Here is a 20278-nt window from a genome sequence, read left to right as displayed (position 1 = left end):
GTCCGTCCGCGATCATGATGGGTCCCTTAGTCACACATAACCTTGTAAATTTGCACCCATAAAAGTACACCTCTTAATAGGTGCAGATTTACTTCATGTTGCTAATCACCAACATTCCCAGTAATATGCCTGAAAAGCTGAACTAGATACAGGCTTCCAGCCATACTGCTGGGAATTTCATTTAGCATCTTCCGTGGGGTCCCCACATGCAGAATTATGCATAGTGTGGAAATCCGCCCAGGGGGAACAAAGCCTCCTGTGCCAATGCAATTTTCTTCCCTGTGGGATATGTTTTTCTTCATGAAGAACACCCTACCTGACACCTCCTACAAATGTGGGGGTAATCTCTTCCACTTCCCCTATTGGAAGGGAAGTTTCTCCTTACCTTGGCTAGACTAACGGACTAATCTAGATGCTGCTGGAGGGGTTACTCTGTCACAATTGTGATTGATATACAGCGCCTTGAGACCCTCTGGGTGAGTAGCGCGCTTTATAAATGCTTTGATTGATTGATATCCCATCCTCCAAAATATAAATACCATTACAGCCTATGAGATTTATATTTCGGGGGATGGAATGTCCGTCACCGTTGTGACAGAGTAACCCGTCCGCCAGACTCAAAATCAGGCTCTAAATCTCCGACCATTTTGAGAGTGGGAAGAGGCTGGATTGGAGTCTGGGAACATCCATAAACTGACGTTTGTGACCATTCCCAAACTTCCATGACACACCTACGTAACACCCCTTGAGTGGGATTCACTACTGGAAATTACTCCACACTTCTAACAAACCTATTTATGCCTACCAGAAATTCTTTGCAAATTTAATGCAAGAGTAATTCCAGGTATTCCTGTCCATAAAGGTATTTAGATGGCGTAAATACCTTTTTGAATAGGGCCTATTATGTTTAAACTATTATGGTAAATGGCTAAATTCATTGATTATAGCACGATTCTGTGGCAGGGCAGAGCACATCCTTTCTATATCTGCAATAAAGCCCCCAAAGGCCTTAGTGTAATGGGAATGGGGAGGTTAGTACAAGCACCTTATCCTAGATAGAGGCTCCCTGCTCACTCTTGCAGAGAGGTATGCAAGTCTGAAACTTTGGTAAATAAAAGGTACCCATGAAAGAATTTCTTCAGGTGTCTCCTAACAAAATTGACATGGAAATAAATGTTAGAAGTATGCTAAATTTGCACATCATGCATTCTCAAATCAGGACCAAAAGCAGAGATCTTCAACGTTTTTTGCTCTAAGCCCATCTATGCAACATGTTTTGAATTTGGGCTCTCCTCCAAGGCTTTATGCCAAGGACTGGGGCAATTGGCGAGGCAGGACTGAGTGCAGTAGTTGTGACATATGAAATAATTTCTGGGGATAACTTTCTCTGTAGCTCATAATCCACACTTAGGGGCCCATTAGGAAGTCGGGCGGATTGCCCCCGCCAGGCTGGCGATAGCCACCGGCAGCCTGGCGGGGGCAATCCGCCCGACATCCTCACTAGTTTTCTCCCCCGCCATATTAGTATGGCGGGAGAGACCTCGGCGGACGGAAAGACCGTCCGCCGCTTTTCCGCCCGATCGCCTTGCAGCCGGGGCGGAAAACGAATAATATGGTGGCGGTGTCTATCAGACACCGCCAGCCATATTAGCATGGGCATTTTACAATGCCTTTCCGTGGCGGCAATGCACCCACGGAAAGGCATGCAGTCTTTACTCTGGGGGCCCCCTGCGAGCCCCCAGAGTGAAGGAGGGGCCCCACATTTGCATATACAAAGCGGCAGGCACCGCGCGGTGCCTGCCGCTTTGCATATACAAATGCTACAAATGCAGGATGTGCCCGCCACTGTGGCGGGCACATCCTAATGCCCCCCATGGGACCCCCGCCTTTATGGCGGGCGGTCCCAATCCTTGCTAGGACCCCTAAATGAGAAACTTAAAGAAGAACAAAATGCATCAAAAAATGAGTGCCCACATAGAACCCCCTCTAGTGGCCATTTGTTTGGCATTATCTTTTGATCTCCCTTCTTTACTTTTTCTCCTGGGTAAATAGTACACCTGGGTGGAATTTCATTTAAACTGGAGTAATCAGTTATTGTTGTTATTCTGTGTTACTCTTTGACACGGAATTACCAATAATAATGTGATTATGCCTGCTCATCCAATTATGGGCAAAATGTCCTACTGCAAGAGCACATTTAGCGAGCGTGAGTATCTGCTTACGCTCGCTATTAGTGTTCTCTTGCATTTAACTCTATTTCTCAGCACAAAATGCATCCATGCGCCCATTTTAAAAGCAAAGGGGCATTTTTATGCAAAAAATAGTGTTAAATGCAGAATTACTCTTCTGGTGTAAATTCTGAATAACCTTGCAGATTTTTTGGGTAAATCCATGTGATTACGCTACACAGAATTACGCGTATTACGCGTATTACGCCCACCTCTAGTCATTACTCTGAGGCTCCAGGGTCTGGAGAATCAGCGCTCTTTAACAGAATTAAAGCCTGCAGGCCTCCTCCCTGCCACATCCTCAACTCACCTGAAAAGACAACAGAGAGCGAATTGGGTACCATCAATGGAAATGAAATTAAATGAAATGAAGTGAAATGAAATGAAGTAGCACTTGTAAAGCGCATGGTTACCCGAAGGCATCCCAGCGCTAGGGTTGTACCGCAGTAGACTAAGGCAATCAGTGTGGAAAGAGCCAGGTCTTAAGCTCATTACGGAAGGTGGAGTGGTCTGATTCTTTACGCAGATGGAGCGGCAAGGTATTCCAAAGTTTGGAAGCATTATAGGAGAAGAGACGTCCGCCCATGCTATTTTACTGTTATAAAAGCAGACATAACCTCTGCCTAAAATTGAAGATGACTACAGTGCTGTGAGACCAAGGGTGGGACAGAGAGTAAAGAAGACAGTAGCCTTCTCAACAGGGTGCTTGGTACCTGAAAAAATATAAATGTGTGCAACTGGTTAATCACCAAATACAAAGGCTGCTATGGAGCAAGTATGGCCTTTAATTGATGGAGGGATTTGAAGCTTCATGGTGACAAAGATGTATTCTTTTTAAAGGTGTTATCAGTGGAGCTCTGCAGTATGTCCTTGAAATGGGCACTTATAAAAATGTTTACACTTGGTACAACCTGATTTCTTATTACAAAATATATATTTTGCAAGCACTTGGTTTAGGTTAAACTCTACATCATTTTGTGGTAACCTATCATACACTGCATGTAATGCAGTATTAAAATAATAACTTCCCTATTCCCGGTGCTTTTGTCACTGGCTGGGTACGTCATGGCACAATAAATGCAAAAGTCACTATTCCCCACTGCACCAGCCAAGATTCAATTATGTAACTCTCTGGCAGAGCCACTGGAATTATGTAATCTTGTGGTTGCAGCATTTGCACATAAAAGATATCTACTGCTCTAGCTGCAAAATACATATTTTGTGAGCAGTTGTTTTTTCTTAAACACTGCATCATGTGGCAGACTACCTTATACTATGTGTAATACAGATTTAAAATAATGACCCGCCTATTCACAGTGCTTTCTGTCAAAGTCTGGGTTGTTGTGGCACTATAATTACACAAGTCACGGTTCCCACCTGAATCAACCAGGTATCAGTTCTGTGACTCACTCCCAGGGCCACTAGAATTATGTGATTTTGCGGCTGTGGTGTTTTCCACATATTTATGAATTTTCTTCATAATCCATCATCGGCTGGATAATCTGCAGATTTTAACAAACAATTTGTTACTAGCTCCAACGGATCAAAAGTTGGTAAACACACTGTGCAGCATGCTGCTGCACAGTGGAAGGGTCTTCACAGAGGTTGGCTGGGCAATCTTCTGCTTCTTCTTGCTGTGTTTGGGTGTGAACTAATGATATGAAACCTCTGCCCTTTCTGTGTTCACAGGTGTAAAAAAGACAAAATAATGAAGTAATACTATGACTATGACATATTTTGTATTTTCTTGTCACAAAACGTAATATACCTTGCCACATAATTTGGTCCTCCCCTGCCACATACCTCGAGCGGCCCTGCCCTCTGGTTGTACACAGAGACATCTGCAGAGATTGCATTTGCCAACTGAGGTTTCATAACATAAAAGAGAACATTTCCCATTGGTGAGTTTTAACCTGCCTATATTTTTTATTCAAGGATCATGTGTTTTTTTATGCAGTTACCTTATGGTGAAGAAACAACAAAATAATTACAGAAGTAAAAGCCTCCATGTGGCTATTTAAATAAGGCCAGGCCACTCAGAATACACGCTATAGCGTCAGTTCAGTACATCATGTTCTCAATATCTATGTTTCCACATCTTTCCTTTTCTGTTCACAGATAAACTCCTATTTTTAAGGCAGCAAAAATGAGGAATAACTGTTGATAGCCCTGCAAGGGCACCTAGGACATGAATTTATAGTACTCTAGCTAAATTGTTTCAACAAAATAGAATGGAAAGATATGAAGTGCTTATTGAAGACTTATAGATTGCCTTTTATAGATATGTCATTGAAAACAAAGAGCTCATCTTAGGTAGCTGTGATTAACACCAAGGGCTGTGCTTCCTGGCACATATACACAGCCGGAAGGCATGAATGCCTTTAATGTGTTCCTTATTGAGTTTTAAAGGCAGAACAGACTGAGTGTGTTGAAAGTGCACAGGCAGGAAGCATATCTGACACTGCTTATTGTGTAGTGCTATTGATTACACTCTCTGATAGGCAAGTTAGTTAGGAGGATGGTGGTTCTCTCTGAAACACTTTTAACTCCTTGCAGTCAGAAGAGGGGTTTTGACCAAAACATTTTAGCAGGTACTTTAGGAAGGTGGGTATTATATGAAAACTATTTTTATTATCGCAACCACTCTGAGTCAGAGTTTGCAACTGCAAAAATGTTTTTTCAAAATATTCAATCAATATTTATTTATTTATTTATTTATTTATTTCCATTTATATAGTGCATTATCACCCCAGGGTCTCTAAGCGCTTGTACAAAGAGAAACCAGTCCCACAGATAGCAGATGTCAGTCCTATAACACACCCCATGCTTCCCGTAAAAGCATTGTTTTTAGCATTCGGCGAAAGAGCAGAAGATTAGGTTCCTTCCGCAGGTCAGTTGGAAGTTTATTCCATGCTGCAGGGAGCAGAATGGAAAAGGCACGCCCCCCAACAGTTGACAGGCGAAAACGTGGATTCACCAGAAGAGTTGCTTCAGAAGATCGAGGTACCCTACCCGGGATGTATCCAGCCAGTCTAGTTTTAATGTAACTGGGCGCATTACCATAAAGTGCCTTGTGTGAAATACACAGACCTTTAAACAATGCCCTCTGTCTGACAGGGAGCCAGTGTAGCTGATCCAGGAGAGAGGACGCACGCGTTGTCCTAGGTTTCTTAAAAATCAATCTTGCTGCATCGTTCATGACCGTCTGCAGCCGTGTAAGTAGTCGCTGGGGTAACCCTAAGTACAGCGCATTGCCATAGTCCAGGCGCCCCAAAATCATGGCAGACACAACGCTTCTTAAGGTGGAAAAGGACAGCAGTTGAGAGATCTTACGAATCTGTCTCAGAAGACCAACGCAAGTTCCTACAACTACAGACACCTGTTTGTTCATGGACAACGTGTTATCGAAGTAAATTCCCAGGCTCTTCACCGCGGTTGCTGGCTCCGGTGACTTGCCCAACTCCCTGGGCCAAAAACCGTCGTTCCACGGGCTGCCCTGGATGGCTATGGGCAGCACCTCGGTTTGGTCCGGGTTGATCTTCAGGGAGTTGGCAGTCATCCAATTTACTGTGAACCTTAAGATGTTATGCAACCGGGATTGAGCACCTGGAGAGTCCTCTATTTGGATAATGATCTGCGTATCGTCAGCATAGTTAAAAATCTGACAGTCCATCTGGTTAAGAGCTGAAATTAGTGGCTGCAGGTAGATGTTGAAGAGGAGTGGTGAGAGGGCAGAGCCTTGTGGCACTCCGCAGGTGATGGCCGCTGAATATAATCTTTATTCGATTATGCATCATAATCATAAAAGATAGAAACATAAAAACCACATAAATACCTTAAAAACATTAAAATATACAGTCCACCGTATTCAGATTGCACATTCTATAGACATTAGGTACAGTTTGAGAAAAGCACGCCAGCCTATCTTTCGAATCGTTATAAGTTAGGCGCACAGTATTGTATTCCAGCATAGGGCTCCTTTTAAATAGGTGGTGACCACCAGCATCACCACATGATCAAGTAATAACTGTAAATGTAAAAAGGCAGGTCAAAATTGAATAAAACTCCTCAATTTTAAAAGTGGTAATAAATACTTCTTACGCAAAGAATCATAACATTTACAGAATAAGTGTATTAGGGTTTGGGGTGAGCAACCATCACTGGGACAGGTTAAAACTGCATGGAGATCATGCTAACTTGGGGTAAAACTGATCATTGTACGGATAGAACCCAAACAAAATGTAGTAAGCAATGATTTGTCCCTAGGATGTCTAACAGCTATAAGGTAAGGTTTCATGCCTGTAACAGTTTTCAGGAGCACGCAGGATCTGTTGGAGTGTTTCTCCAGTGACCTAGCTTCCCTCTCATTCTTCAATCTATTTAAAAATTGTTCCCTAAAAAGGCTCTGATCTCCTTTTTTAAGAAGGTGTGGCCTTTTAAAAAGGTCCATACGGTCTAGGGAGTGGGCAGTGGTTTTATTATACTTTAACCATGGTATTTTGTGGCCATACATACATTTTTTCAAATGTATAAATCCCACTGAATCCTAATATGGAATTGCAACCCTAACCAACTCAGTAGTGCCGGCTCTTAGCATGTGCGAGCTGGGTCCACGCCTAGAACGCTGACGCCCACAGGGGCACTGGTGCTCCCTGCAGCGGTCTCTCTACGACTTTAGTCCAAACCAAAGTCTGTTTTTTGCCTGACGGCACCTGGTGCTCTTGTCTGCTTTGTGCATTTTTTTTATGGCACTACTTAATCTTGCCCCCTCACCTTCTTCCTACTTCTTCGACACATCTCAATGCATAGACAAACTAAAGAGGACGTGTAGGAAGGGGTGCCACATTCAATTTTGGCTAGGGTGCTCTCTGAGCAAAAGCCAGCTATGCGATTTGGTATTTGGAAGGGGGCATTGCTGTGTCACCCTTGGAAGTCAATATTTAGCCTTGAATGGAACTGCGCTGCAGAGATAATCTTGAGTTTTTTTCTCAAAGGCCTAAAACCTCTGGACATTTCAAGAACTATAAATGGTGGAGAGTGACTGTTCAACATGGAAAGGAATCCCAGACCTGAATAACATTCTGAATGTGATCTCTAGTGTCACCCTTGTCATCTGCTACAATGAAATCAATGCTTGCTGTGCTGTCTCACCAGTTAGTAACATTTCTGCCCAATTTACCCCCATATAATGCGGTCACAAACTAAATGAGATTATAAGGCAAAAGTCAGGGTACAACAGGCATCGCAGGCATGTATTAGAGCACAGTGAGCATGTTTGCCATGTCATTAGACATAAGCATGAAAGTACTGAACCAAGAATATTTTTACAGAAGAGTATCTACGTAAGTATAGCGCAATATATGAAGTGAAGTTGCCACGATTCATTATTAGTTAGATTTGCTCCTGCCATGGTTCACAGAAATTCAGATGCTTCTTTGGACATCCTTTGTTTCAAAAATGTTTTTTTAAAGAAAAAATGTGTTAATTCCCCCAAAGTCACCCATTGAAAGTGGGAAGGTGGCTAGCCATCTACTGCTGGAAAGTGTCCCTTTGGACTTACCATATACCTCAATTGACTAAGCACTTAAATGACTTCAAAGGCCCTCAAATATATGCAATAGTGCCAAATTGAGAGATAACCGGACAGTATGGCCTTAGACCTTCAAGAGGGAGTTGAAAATGCTATCCCTGAATGTTTGGATGATTTAACTCTCCCAGACAGTATGAAAGAATATAGCCCTAAATCTAAAGGTATGTCGTATGGAATCTCATCTCATGGGCACCAGCCTATCACTAACTCAGATGGGGATTATGACAGCAATGGTGTTAGTAGGACTATCTCTAAAACCCTAAAGTCTTGATGAACTAATAATCTGTGACATAAATGCTCCCAATCAATGGCTGCACAGAAGCAGATGCTAGTATAAAGTAGCCCTTTGCAAAATTGGCAGAATTTCCCTTGTAGAAATTATGCAAAATGGCCAAAATATTACCTGAAATTACACAATATTAAGAGAAATCCTAGTTTGAGTCTCTCTACTATTTTTAGAGTGGAAGCATTTTGCACAAGAAAGTGCAAAATCATGCATTATATAAACAACAGCCATTCAAATTCAGTATATTTACTTTTGAACCTGTGTTCCAGTCATCGGTTTTTGACATAATTTCTATTATTTTACGAAGCATAATGCAGTAATATTGAGCATTACAAATAACATGTGTAACATGAAATGCTAAAAAATATGTACGATTACACTGGCATAAACTCCGGTAGCCTGGAAGCAGGCTTTGGTGGTGCCATTGGCAGAGAAAGCACAGCTGGGTGCCTCTACTTTATCTAATTACCGCCCCATTTCAATAGTTTCCCATTTGCCTATGGTGCTAGAAAGACTGGTTGATTCTCAACTAATCTAATATTTGAAGAGTAACAATCTGATAGATCCTTCACAAACAGGATTCACAGCAAAGACACAGTACAGTGTCTACTCTACTGGAGGGCGTGGATAGTGTCAGCTTGCTACTAGATCAAGGTCAAGCAGTTGCATTAATCTTTCTAGCTATGTCGGCTGCTTTCGATACGGTATGCAACCGACGTTTGTTGCAAAAGATGCATAAACATAGGATTGCACTCTTCCACTCTGTAGTGGTCTTGTTCATTTCTAAGTAATAGATCTCTCTCAGTGCAGCTACCAAGTTTTAGATCTAGCCCTCAAAATTTGTATTGGGAAGTTCCTCAGGGATCTTCTCTGAGCCTCACTTTGTTATTTGGCACCTTTGTCAAGTATCATGATAGCATGGGATCTGAGATCATGTATGCTGATAACACCCAGTCGATTATCTCTGTTGATGACAAGTATACAGAGATACAGGAAAACTTGGTTGATTGCCTCTCAGAAGTTCTAAACAGAGCAATTGTTAAGCTCATGTGCCATGCACAGAGAGCACTTTATGATGAGGGCTCAGAAATTGTACAGAATAGAGTAATTTTTCATAAAACTGTACAGAACTTTCGATCAGCTAACCAGGCTTTAATATCTCCTAGGAGAATCATGAAATCCAGAAGAGGTGGCTGTACCTTTTTTTTTGGCATAAGGTTCCCCAGAACTTATGCAAGGAGACAGATTTATCAGAATTTCAGGGAAAGTGGAAGACCTGGCGGTATACACTTTAGGATCTTGACTGTAACTAGCAAAGTAAGAACCAGTGCCGGGATATCCTGGGGATGAGGGTGTGCTCTATAAATACCTAAAATAAATACAATGAATTAAAAAAGAACGTAACTTATCTTTTCCTGGGCGTAACAAAAAGAACACTGAACTCTTCATTGAAGAGCTTTGTATGTTTCTGGGCATTTCATTTATTGATGGAAGTGGAAACAAATGGTGCCAAATTCAAAAAGCCATGTAAAGACATAAACCAACTTTTATTACCTAAAATGTCTTCACTTATGCGAGACAGCTATACACAGAAGGATATGTTGCAGGTGTAAATTGTTTTTAATGCTGCATAGTTTTATGTCACTAAACTCCACTCAAAGGCCAGGCAGATCAAGATGTGTTCTGCTTTCAAAAACGCATATGCCACCCTTTGCTGCCTTAGAAATGGTCAAGGATTTACACCAGCCAAGGGCTGGTGAGGAAAGAGGAATGGCATACCTCCAGAAGTTTGTGGTGATGTAGAAAAAGGGGTTTCTCCACAAGAGAAATTATTTTTCCAGTGGAAAAAATATGTGAGAAGGGCTGCCTTTCTCATTCAAAAGTTGTCTGTGCATACAGTTTGTAGTTGGAGAAATTGTAAATGTCACAACATTCACATTAGTACTCCAGTAAAGCTGCTAGTAGTGCAGATGCTCATAGACCTCTCCTTTTACAACTCTAATTGGTGTCAGCATGAAATTGATCTTGAGGAGAAGTTCTCACTGCTAAATAACTAAAATATTTTCATGAGCAAATAGCAAGAAAGCATGAAATTACCTTTTACTGGAAGTTAGGTTTGCATCATTGAGCACTAATGGTTTAAGGCAAGAAAAATATGTTTCCAAAAATATTTGCAAATATAAAAATTAAGCAAGGATTAACACCTCTTAGAATTGAAGAAAAAAAGATGCGTTAACAGACCCCAGTGTAATTGCACAGATTTTCAAGACCGCTCATTGCAGGGAAATTAGGTAAATATCCAAAATGTTTAAGAATATGAAAATAGGATGAACACTTGTGCCTGTACACTGCAAAGCCAAGTATGTGTGGTTTCCTGTCTGTACAGTCTAAAGCAGTGTTTTTTAACCCTTTGATGTCTGTTGACGTTCACTGAATCCTTACTAGAATTTGAGGACCCACACTTTGGGTAGCGTACTCACGTAGATTTAGGGAGTGAATCTCACATTTCTCAACTAAAAACAGTGGGCAGCAGGATGAAGGGATGAGATAACCAAGGTTCGAGGTGCACTGTTTCCATCCGAAATCCTGTCAGTACCGATTTGCCTTAGGTGGGCCTCTGTCTAGACTAGGGCAAGCAAAATTGCGGAGTTTTTCTCACAGTGCATTCCGCATAGCATGCAGAGTTCCCAAAAACTTTGCTCCGCAGAGTTTCCTCCTCACTTGCTTGCACCAACAGTAAGTTGGCGAGCGCGAGCAAGGTAAATCTTACTCCAGATCAACTACAGGCGAGATTTCTCAGCTCAGGTTGTTGTGGATAGTCACTACCACTTGTGTTGAAAAACTTTCTATTCGCGTTGAGGAAGCCGCTGCAGGAGTAGAACATCTACTCGAGCAGCAGAAAGAAGCATTGCCCTCTTGCTCTGTGCATGATGCAGTTTGCGCTGATTTTACAGAGGGACAAACACCTGGTGCTAAAAATCAGCATGAGCGGCAAAACGTAACCCACTCCACCGCTTGTGGAACTCAATGTTGTGCGCCAGAGTTTTTCAAAGTCCACCCAGGCTTAGTCTAGAGTCGCATGGTGGGTGAAAAACAATGGGTTAGAAATGCTACCCAGCGATTGCCACTGGTTAGACATTCATCCTATCACCTTTCTGTCAAATCGGTGCTTGTGGACAGGGCTCCATGATTCTAGTCCTCACCTTTTACAAATCATTTTATCAAGTGACTGATGGCCCCATGTCCTGAGCCCGAGTTGCACATTAATAGGGCGAGCAAGAGCTGAGGCATGAGCCTGGCTTGGCTCTAACAGTCTGTGCAAGAGCCAAGCCATGAAAACATTTCCATTGTATATCGTGCAAAAAACATAATGTAAAAATATGATACAATTCCTGCTTAGACAGACATTTATTAAAAGGGTTTGTTTTTTAGAAACAAACATTAATTGCTTGACCCCCCACTGACAATGCCATTTGTGAACAAGGTTGCAGGTCAGTAGTCATTCCAACCCTAAATGAGGCCTAAAGTCTTATTATAGTTTGAGCAACATTACATTCTAATCAAATTATTATAAGAGGTGCTTAAACATCGTCCTTCATGAAATCACAATTTAAAAGTGTGCGTGTATGTGATAATAAAGGAAAAGGATGCTCTGTCAAAAAAAAATATATCCTTAGGATTACACAATTTGGACAGGTTAGGAAGCTGGTATTGATTCCAGGTTGCACATTTTGAAACTGAACCACCTTTTGTCTTTCAATCTTGGCTCGCCAAGAGAAAAACTGACAAAGAGATAGCAGACTCGACTCAGGGCCCCAGACCCAAATACAAAAAAAAATAAAGCCTACATGAGCTGTAACGTAATAGAACGCGGCACATAAAAAAACAGAAATACATAGATAATAGGAGCATGCACATAAGCACAGAACCAAGAACACAGTCATAGGACGTGCTTGCCAATAAGTGATAAAAAAGGCAGCTCCAGATGAAGATTATGTTAGAAAAACAGGTGTTTTGACGTGCTTCCTGAAAGTGCGGACTGTGGTTTCTTTGCGTAGCGATTTCCAGGCAGTGATGGTGGCCCAAGTGAAGTATTGGTTTAGGCCAGACGAGGTACTGAATTTAGGAACGTTAGGTCAGATGAGCTCATGCATTTTGCAGTCGTAAAGTGAACATTTTGAAAAAAATGGGTCCTTTGCGACCACAAAATGACCTTTTGGTATGCACCAAACCGCTATTCGGCAACACATAACTGAATCGCAGCTTGGGTTTATGAGTACATACCAAATCACTATTAGTGTGTCCATTCCAAATAGTGATTTTCAAAGGAAACCAAGGAGTCACTTGGGGCATTTCTTTGTAAGTATTGCAAGCTAGCTTCAACTTTGATCTAGATTTAATGGAATGCAATTTGAGTGCTAGGAGCACTGGAGCTAGAAGCACTGGAGAAATTTGATAGAACCTCTTGATTCCAGGACATATCATGCAGTTGTATTCATTCTGCTCTAAAGGTTCCATGTGGCCAACCGGTAATTTTTGGTGAGAACATCGGCTTCAAGAACTTCAGGGATAAACAACCTAATACCTCAATGTTGGCTATCTGATTTACCAAAATTAGCTAAATTAGAATCATGGACTCTGGCTAAGATGTTAATATGTTATTTAAGATTGAGCCTGTTGTCAAGAGTGTAGGAAAATGCCTCTTTGTGCATAATCACTATCATTTTGTTGGACTGGTGCTGCTGTTTTTTTTACTCTTGGACTCTGCTTACCAGGTCCCAGTGCATGTGCTATAGCCCCAAAACATATTGAAATTGGTTCTACTCCTAATTGGCACATCTGACTGACCTCTAAGCAGTGGCGGCCATCACAAACAAAATGATGGTGGAGCGGTTGGAGGCAAAACAGAAGGGGGAGCACGGGGGCGGGGAGTTAGTAATAGTATGTATTTTTAAAAAGAGCTTACCTGAAGCTGCCGGTCGCGTCCTGTGTTGTGTCACGCCTCTTGTTCTCTTCCTGGTCCCAGAGGCCCCTGGGATGGACCCCAATCTAATCCCCATGTTGCAGAGCAGCACAGGGATTGGCCTGAGCGGGCTTGAAAAACGCTCTGCTCAGACCAGGGAGTCTGTGGGGTTTCTCCAGCCCGGCTGTTCAATGAAACTGGGTTAGAGAAACCTAAGTCTTGCACAGAGCACTCCTCCTCCCCCTCCTATGCATCAGCCCTGCCCTTCCCTACAACTCTCACACCAAAATGGCAAATGAAAAATAAAACAATGCTAGAACATCGTTTTATTTTTCATTTGCTGGCTCTGAGCCAGCCAGTGGTCCGACGCTTCGCTGCCATTACAGAGAAACTGCTGCTGACTCTAAGTTTCTAGTAAATTGTACAAAATATTCGCAGGGCCGGTAAGTTACAAGTCACTAGTGGACTGCACCACCCATTGTGCAACTCACTGACGTGACAGTACAAACATGACTGCAGACCTACCATGGCAGCCTGGCTGTGCAGTTTTAAATCTGCAAATTTGACCTTTCAAAATAACCCCTATTGACAGACCTAAACCTTCCTCTTAAACATTAATAAGTCACCCCTACCTACCCATAAGGCAGACTGCATAGTATTTAAAAGTAAGACATATAACCATTTAATGGTAAGCATGTCTTTACAGAGAAAAGGCTCAGAAAGCTACTTTCACTGTAGCAAGGTTGACTGTCTCATAGGAAAGCATTGGGGTATATATTACATTTAACAATATAATCTCCAGCTAAGAAACATCTTCAAATTTAATTCTTGGACTTTTTGCAATATTTATTGTAAGCCCAATTTACTAGTGAAATCAGATTTGTAATAAACGTATTGGAAAAATTTACTTTTGGAAAATTAGTTTTTCCTTACCTAAAGCCCTTGGAGGCCCATTTGCACGAGCTCTAACTGTCACCTGGAAGCTGTAGGGCCCCCTTGATGAAAAGTGAAATCTGTTCCCAGAGCCGGACAAAGTTTGTGTCTGGGGAGTTGTTTCTTTACCTCTTTCAGAATATTTGGGCTTTGCCCAGGAGTGTGATTAACTTCAAAGAGGCCTACTCTATCACAGGCAAATGGTAGTGTTACATTTCCAAATAAGGATCTGACAAGGTGGAATTACTTGTGTATTTATTAAGCATAAATACAATAAACCATTACATACAAGAGCCTGGGCCAACTGACTCCAAGTAGAATGTAAGTCATCTGGAACCCTGACCCATGGTTCCGCAAGTCACCATTGGCCAGGATACCACAGGTACCTAAAACATGAGCAGGTTCCTTCTTTGTTCCCCCTGTCAGGTAGGCACCAATCCCAGTGGGAGAGGAGTTGCTCCCAGAACAGGTTGAAAGTGACCATAGAGGGAGGGTTGCTCATTTCCCTGGCCACACATCTATGGGAGGAACACAGGTTCTGCACAAGAGAAGGGTTTAAACATCTTAGATTTGGACAGAGAGAGGCACTGTGGAGTTGTTTGAAGTAGGGTACTCTTGAACTGCTGGAAAAGGGGGTCTACCCTTGGTAACCTTTCCCTATTGGTGAAAAAGGTACCAGACTTCATTCCCCACGCACGGCTAGTGTCAGGCATAAATGTGGCACCACTGGCACCCTCTTCAGAATACTACTAGACCTATCAGATCTCTTTAATCCAAAAGGCATTAATCAAATCAATTTCAGATTTCCTTTAGTGTTGAGCCCATGGAAAATGTTTTTATTTCATTTTTTTTTAAATATATATTTTTATTATACACTCATTTTTATGTGACTATTGTATAATTGTACTGCTAACCTATCACCGGAATGAGCAAGTTAATTGCCCACATCATCTTAGTACATTATATTTCTGTCTCTTAGAGTGAGGATGGGCTTTAGAAAAATATTAGAAATATAATTTCAAATATAATAGTTCTCTGCATGTTTGTTTTAGGAGCATCAGAAGCCTTGACTTTGGAAATTGACCTACACAAGCTTTACATTATAGGAATGCTTGGTAAGTAAAACAAAATATATTATGTAATCTGAAATGTAGTTAATGTATGAAGGCATTGTCACAAAGTTAAGTTATAATTCCATGCAAACATAAGAGCTGAACAGGTCATAATATGCCTGGGGAAAACCCCCAGTAGGCTGAAGAGGGTAGAACTGCCTTCAGGGATGGATGGGCTACAAAGATCTGAGAATCAGCCACAGAAAAAAGAATGCTACTCTGTTTTGCAATAATGAATGCGCTTCTCTTCAATAACATGTATACACATTTTTGTGTTTTGCAAATATCTTTGGGCAATTGGGCTGTAAAGGGGATCATTTGGCCCAATTTATTTCAAAAACATAAATAGGATTTCAAAATTGTCCCCACCTTCTCTCCTGCAGAAGGGTAAGGCTTGATCACTACACTCTTTGTGCTGTACGAGCATGGTATTAAAATGTTTTCAGGGCAGCTTTTGGGTCCCAGGCCAGCCCAGCAAACATACACGTTACCATGACAAAAACGGTGCATGAGTCAAGATGTTCACCTTTTGTATTCATTTTGAAGCCGGTGAGCTGAAAACAGCTTGAAACACAGAACAGAAAATTGCAAAGACGTTTATGCATCTCCTACCACTAACACCACTGAGCAATTGAATGGGCTCCTTTGTTGTTTGTTTTCTTTCTTCCTATCATCCTGTGATTCAATTGCGTATTCATGCTTACTTTCCAGGGAAAACCTATTTTCCAGAGAATAGCCTGTTTTGACGTAAATCTAATTTTCCATTCCAGTGATTTTGTCTCGTCTTTCATCTTTTTCTTTGGTGTTGTGTGCTGCTGCGGAAACAAGGAGCCTTCCCCTCTCTAGACAGAAGGTTTACAATCTGTGAAACTCATTTCATCTTTAAGTCTTGCATTAGAAAAGACCTTTTGATTGTACTAAATTATATGTATATTATACTTACATAAATGGACTTTCAGCCACCTCTCCTTATCCATTGGTCTGTTGTTGTATCAATCACATTTTGCTTCCACCCTCTACAGCATAAAGCATGGGGCACTTTGGGTGACTGCATGTTGCTCTCTCGCACTGAGCATATCCGCACACAAGATAGTTCCCTTCAATGCCAGTGCTTTAGTTTTCTAACCTCCATTTACTATGCATGCAAGAATGTGTTAATATATCTATCTGTTCAAATTTGAAACACAAACCGAAAGCTTCAATATTATAGGATGTAAATTTGGACAATTCTCCAGAACACATTTATCCTGAGTTCAGTTTCACCAATGGTTCTTTAATAAATTTTGGCCGCAAAGGAAACATGGATATTTTGAAGCTGCTGAGATGACTCATTAAGAGTGTATTTATGGATACATTCATGAGTCTGGTAGACATCTTATTACAGTGGAATCAGTGATGCCTTTGGGTGCTGCTGAGATAGTGCAGTGGGCTGATTCTGAGTAAGCTACCTCGCTCTGCAACGCAACCTTTGCCCTTCTATGCTGTGTATTCTATGAATGCTAAGCGTTCTTTGTGTTATAATGTACGTCTGAAAACAAACAGTCTGTATGAGACTCTCCACTGTACAATAACAATAGCGCACCATTTCTAGGACTCGGGGGGCATTAACTTTTCAGCTTTTTGTGCAACACTGTCTGTTCACCTGCATCCATAATAGGACATAGGTGCAAAGGCAGAGTGACCTCCTATTAGCATGTGGCCACACCAGCATGTTAATTATGGAACTCCCCCTGAAGATAGCTCCGGCACCCTACATGCACTGGTGCTATCTGTTTCACAGAAGAGGGCGCACAAGTATCTGCGCCTTCTTCCGTAATACTACAATGCACTTGGACACAGAAATGGACGCACAATCCCATTTTGCCCTCAAGGCACTGTTTGTAAAATGGCCCCAGGAGTGCTCCAGAGAAGCTTTGACAGCCACATATTTCTGGGAATGCTAACAATATGTTCCAATGTATGTAGTGTGTATTTGGGTGTATGGCCCATTATTTAGAGCTAGAATATTATCTTACAACAATATTGAGTGCAAGATATCTATCACCACTGATTCATCATGATATGTTTATATTAGTTGGTGTAAATTTACTATTAAACTCTACATCTATATAACTTGAAGATAGGTACATAAATCTATGCCTTTCTATACATACCAACTTTAAAGTCAGTATTCTTCACTCAGTAATGTTGCAGGATGTTATTAAATAGTCAATGTTGTTGTATAGCACTCTGCACCTATGCATTAGTAATTGGGTAAAAGGGGTTCATTTGAAAATGCTAACTTTGCATTTTTCTATTTTGTTCATGGACAAATGTTGTTCTCTGATGGGGAAAACCACTCTCCTATATTAATTAAAATGTTTCACACTACATATTCTGACCTAGATGATCTGTGAAGGAGTCTTGTCCTTGCCAAGAGTACTTCACAGATCATATCCAAGATGGGAATTTACTAAACAAATGTTGGTGAGTACAAGCACAACTGCAATTATTATTTTTCAACAGCTAGCATCCATATCCAGGACCGGTCATTACATGTGTCTGGGTGCTGCTGATCAGTAACATAACAAAAGTTCTTAATTTGAGCTGGTGGCTTGCTGTACTCGGCACCAGCCGCCTAATTATCAACGCAGACACGTATAACAGTCTGCCACTTGGCACTGTTTGTTGATTGTTTAGATGTTTATTATTTCAACATAAATAAAAATGACTAGCAGCTGCTGCCCAAGCAATTCTTATAGCTTTGGGGACCAGGAATACTCTGAATTTTCAATTTTGATGGTTAGTAGTTGTGTTAGTACTGTCCTTGGCAACTCCGGAAGGGGCAATGAGTAGCACAAGCTGCGGTAGCCTCCTGATCAAGACCCTGAAACTTATTTTTTTTACAAACATTTTTTAATATGTGCAAATTCACATTTTGTGAGTACCTAATAGTTTAGATTAACAAACGTATTTGCATTTGCTAGCCCCACTCCTCATACAAACTGCCATTTTTATGAGTGTAAATCACTTTTGAATTTCACAGTTGTGCTTTAGTAACAGGATTTATTCACGCATACATAACCGTTAAGGTAAATCTTCTCTTGCTGATAAATAGTTGGTGAGAATGCCCTAAAAGTTTGTGAACACCTGCAAATGTTAATGATTGAATGTATTTAAATTGTGGTTATTCTCAGACCACTGTCCAGCTCTTGCTCAACCTGAAAATGTCCAGAGATTTACTTCTGTTAGGAGCGGCATTAATTGCCCTTTAAAGATGGAAGGCGAAAGAAAGCACTTGTCACAATTGATTGGGGTATACGGGAAAAGCTTACTGGCAAAAGCAGGTATCTGACTTATCTTAAAAAAAATGCACTTTTGATGTTTGCCAGTGAAAAAATAGTGAATGTGTCAGGGAAAAGTTATATTGTGCTAACATTGATTTCCATGCCTTTTCCCCATTCCATAGGCAAAGCCCAGTACTGGTATGTTGTACATGGCCCTCTCGGCAGAGTCACCCCCAATTTATTTACCTCCACTTTTTTGCTGAATTCATTTTTGTTGGCATTAGGACTCACTGCTAACCAGTGCTAAAGGTCTTGCACTCTCTCTTCTAAACATAGTAGAATTGGCTTATACCCAATTGGCATAAGTCCATAGCAAAGTTGTACTACATGTGCCCAGTGCCTGTAAATTAAATGCTACTAGTGCCTGTAGCAGTGATTGTGCCATCCACTTAAGTAGCCATTTAAACATGTCATAGACCTGCCATTGCAGTCTGTTTGTGAAGTTTTAAACTGGCATAATAAACCCTGTGTCAGTCTCAAACCTGCATTTTTAATACATGTAAGTTACTCCTAAGGTAGTTCCTGGACTGCCAGCCCAGAGGCCTAGGGCACTGTGAATTTTAAAAGTTGGACATGATTTAAGTGTACATGTCCTGGTAATGAAAAACTCTTAGATGTGTTTTTCACTACTGCAAGACCTACCTCTCATATTACATACCATTGGAGTTACATTTAATAAGCTGTAACTTCCAAATGGGAACAGGTAATCAGTTCATGGTTGGTGTCTTTAGAATTGCAATTAAAAATCCTCTCCTTATGGTAAAGTCAGATTGTAGATTACAATTTAGAAAATGCCAATTTTTAGTAAGTTGCCATTTTTCTGCCTTAGCCATTTAGTGACAGTTGAGCTGTGTGTGTTCCTTCTAGACAGCCACATACACTACACTAGAGGGTTATGGTGTAACTGAATAGGCCACAGCCCTACTTACACTTGAATAGGCTAAGACCTGCCTCCACAAAAAGGTCTGCATGACCCCTGTAGTTAGTCTGGAGCCAGGGAGGGGAGGCAAGAAACCTGTGTAATTAAAAGGAAATCCTGTAGAAGCTTTTCCCTCTTCAAAGGAGGCGCCTGGTATAAATATTGGACTTTAGACACCAACTCTTCAGTACACTTCTGGACCTGTGGAGGCTCTGCTGATGTGCTTCTGAAATTACTGCCACTCTGCTGAACTGCTGCCCTGCTGGACTACTGCCTTCCTGCTTGAGCCAGAGGGCAGGAACTGCACCTGAACCCAGGAACACCAGAGTGAGTCCAAGTGCTACTCTACTGGGCTCCAGTACAGAGTCACAGGGACATAACAGGCCCCCAGCTACATGAACCACCACCCAAATCCAACTGGAGTGAGCCCTTGACCCCCAAGACCTGGACCCTTGGTGTGGCCCATTGGTGTCAAAACCTTGTCGCTTGGACTGCCTGCCAATGTCCAGTCATGTCAGCCTGACCCTTCATGCTACAGCATTGATCGCTCACGGGGTGCTCTGGTGTGACTGCCCACGCTGACAACAGGATCTTCATGCTACAGCGACAACCATCTGTGATGCCATGCCTGCTGTTTGGGCTACATCGTCGACCATCTGCCGCTCCGCTGTGAAAGGGACTCCTTGCACTGGACTGATAAGGTACATTTTCAGTGGGACTAACCTGGTTCCTGTATTCGACCCACATTCCATTGTGGTTGCCTGAACTTATGACTTTCTCCCGGTCTCGCTTGAGTAGATAGCCGTAATTGGCGCTTTGGTCCTGTTGACACTATTATTAAATCTTCCAAATTGCATATCTTCAGTTCTACTGATTGGAGTTTTGTCTTTTTGGTCTTGTTGTGTTTATTAAAATCTACTC

At 41.6% G+C, this 20278-nt stretch overlaps 1 protein-coding gene across 1 annotated transcript in view; it reads left to right on the top strand.

Annotated features, from left to right (window-relative positions):
- LRFN2 (leucine rich repeat and fibronectin type III domain containing 2) overlaps positions 1–20278 on the top strand; it is a 1621598-nt gene that overhangs the window by 624180 nt on the left and 977140 nt on the right. The window contains exon 4 of the mRNA XM_078647494.1: positions 15053–15115. The gene's annotated coding sequence lies outside the window, so the exon portion shown is untranslated. The remainder of the gene's footprint in view (positions 1–15052; positions 15116–20278) is intronic.

This window comes from Lissotriton helveticus, chromosome 6 (assembly GCF_964261635.1).
Source record: "Lissotriton helveticus chromosome 6, aLisHel1.1, whole genome shotgun sequence".
NCBI lineage: Eukaryota > Metazoa > Chordata > Amphibia > Caudata > Salamandridae > Lissotriton > Lissotriton helveticus.
The sequence above is the reverse complement of the archived record's forward strand: the minus strand, read 5'-3'. Positions and strand labels throughout refer to the sequence as shown.